This window comes from Rattus norvegicus, chromosome 2, assembly GCF_021556685.1.
Source record: "Rattus norvegicus strain SHRSP/BbbUtx chromosome 2, alternate assembly SHRSP_T2T, whole genome shotgun sequence".
NCBI classification, from domain to species: domain Eukaryota; kingdom Metazoa; phylum Chordata; class Mammalia; order Rodentia; family Muridae; genus Rattus; species Rattus norvegicus.
In genome coordinates, this window is record NC_141535.1 from 230,741,248 (window position 1) to 230,744,014 (window position 2,767).

At 36.8% G+C, this 2,767-nt stretch overlaps 1 non-coding gene across 1 annotated transcript; it reads left to right on the forward strand.

Annotated features, from left to right (window-relative positions):
* Nucleotides 1–1,769: 1,769 nt before the first annotated feature.
* Nucleotides 1,770–1,833, forward strand: LOC120101220 (U7 small nuclear RNA). Its single transcript, XR_015679238.1, has one exon. It is a non-coding gene; the product is annotated as a U7 small nuclear RNA (small nuclear RNA).
* Nucleotides 1,834–2,767: the final 934 nt, after the last annotated feature.

Consider the following 2,767-nt stretch of genomic DNA (forward strand, 5'->3'; position numbering starts at 1 on the left):
CTCTAATTCTTGTCTTCATCTGGTTCAGTCTATGTGTAACCAACAGTAGAATCCTTTAAAAACAACCCAAGCAGATACCATTATCACTGTCTTTTTTGGAGTGATATTTAGTAGCATGTACCATCATGCTTCTGGCTAAACAAAAAATAATAATATTTATTATAATTTCCCTAATGCAATTTTAGTTGGAGTTATACAAGCTTCTACCCATTAAAACTTTCCTGAATATTGAGACTTATTTAGATTTGCTAGTTGAAGTAAGCTTCTGAAACTTAGAATTCATTGCTATAAAATGATGGTGCTCTCTTCAAATTAAATTTCTTGTGAGAGACAGAACAGGTCCCACAATTATGTTCTAGCACTAATAACTTACTCAATTATCTCTCAATCGGCAACTTTCAAGATATAAATAGATTTTAGACTATATTGTGAACACTAAATTAGAACTGGTGAGTTGATCACAGATTAATCTCGATAGGAGATTTTCCTCAAGGTTATCAAAATTAAAACTTCAATATTTTTAGAGGTGATTTGACACTTTACAAAAGGGTAAACACTCCTTTTCTAAAACTCAGACTTTATAGGGTCTTCATGATGAATTAAATCCATGTGAACTTAATTGGTTTCTAGTTAAACAAGTCTCAATGGGTACTCATTCTTACACTGGAAGTTTCATGAAGATGCCTGATGGATTGAGATGAATTGAAAACCAAACAGAATACATAAATGTGCCTCCACTTCTAGATGACTTGTGTGTACCAAAAGATATATTGGATTATTAAATTCCATACCCGGCAGTAGAGTATGTTAGTAATGAGTTTCTGGGACAAAGTAGAGGAGGGAATCGCCTTATGAGAAGGTGGGTTGGTGTCATGGATTCTAAATGCTGCAGTTCATCTAGGTTTGCTATCTATTACTGTGGTAAACATTGTCATCACATGCAACCTGGGGAAGAGAGGGTTCATTGAGCTTGCAGCTTGTAGTCCATCAGGGCAGGAACTCAAGGCAAGAAACATGGAGGAAGGAATAGAACGTAGCATGGAGGAGCACTTCTTGGCATCAGTAAGTGACTGCACATGGGATGGATCCCCAGGTGGGGCAGTCTCTGGATGGCCTTTTCTTAAGTCCCTGCTCCACTCTTTGTCCTTTGTCCTTTCATTCTCCCTTCTAAGAAGGAGCGAAGCATCCACATTTGGGTCTTCCTTCTTCTTGAGCTTCGTGTGGTCAGTGAATTTTTCAACTATTCAAAAATATAAAGACTACATATGAATTGTATAAGGAGCTTCACTGAGAGCAGAGGCAGCTACTCTATGAGACAGCTTGTCAGAGAGATGCAAAGACAAGCAGGTACAAATGCAGGCAGATTCCTGAGTTCAAGGTCAGTATGAGACAGAGTGAATTTAGGTCCAGGCTTTTTGTTCAGAAAGGTAATTCCAGGGCAGGGTCAAGCCCAGCTATATTATTGTCTGTTCTTAAGTTTGTTGTCTCTTCCTAAGAGTCAAGGGGCTAAGGTCATGGAGTGCTGATTTACGGGATGGTCAAGACGACACCTGAAAAAAAAAAAAACAACGAACTCATATGTAAATAAAAACTGAGCTTTTGGTGTCTGAATGAGATGAGCTAGCAGAAAGTGAGAAAACTTCCTTCTTTTAAATACTTTGATAGGGAAAACTGAAGTACCTGGAGTTCTTTGGAGAGCAAACATAGCTCTTTAAGACTTTTTTCTAATATAATTTCTGATTTTAGTTGGAAAATCCAAGGAGAATGAACATAGCTCTTAGCCCTTTCAGAATTTTTTCTAATAGGATTTCTGACCTTGGTTGGAAATCCCAAGCACTACTTAGAGAGCAAGCACAGCTCTTTCAGAATGCTTCCCAACAGTTGCCTGGAGAAGGCTGTCTGAAGAGTGAACACAGATCTCTTAGAATTTTTTTCTGGCTTTCTGATTTTGATCAGAAAAGCTGAGAATTACTTTTAGAATTTCGCTAATAATGTTTCTGACTTGGTTTTAAAGTTCAAGAATCTTTCTCTTTTTTAATAGCAGCTTTTCCGACTTTGGTCAGAAAACCCATGGACTAACCAGAGAGCTTTTAGAATTTTACTAGGACTGAGAGCTGTTTCAAGCGGAAAGCTTTCTCAACCAGAGAGTTTTTAAGAATATCAAGAAAAAGCTATCTAGAGCAGAGTAGAACATACATGCACAGAGAAAGAGAGAGCAATCCAAAAATCTGACTTGAACAGACTGCAGAGCCAAGAACTATCTACAGAGAACTTCAAGGAAGACATCTCGAGCAGAACATAGGTTGCCAGCTTGGACCCATAATTTGACTATAAGATATTTGTTCTCACCACTCGCAGACACACCTTCTCTCAGAACTCCTCTCCAAGCTCAGGATGGTCTTTATCAGATATTGGGCATCTGTAGATATCATTAACTATTCATAATTTCTTGAATATAAATAATTTATACATATAATAAATAGTAATCTATATGTCTCCCTATCTACCATGTATTATCTATCTATCTATCTATCTATCTATCTATCTATCTATCTATCTATCTATCTATCATCTGTCTGTATATTGTCTATATAGCTTCATCACACATCTATTATTTTCTACTGAAATTTAATCAATTCATTTATTCATCATAATAATGTAATGCCAAGGCCAATAAAAAGTTGCAAGACTTTGAATTTTAAAAAATGTCATGCCTCAGTTCTTCCTCTGAAACACACCCTACATACAGGGTTTCGCCACAGATACT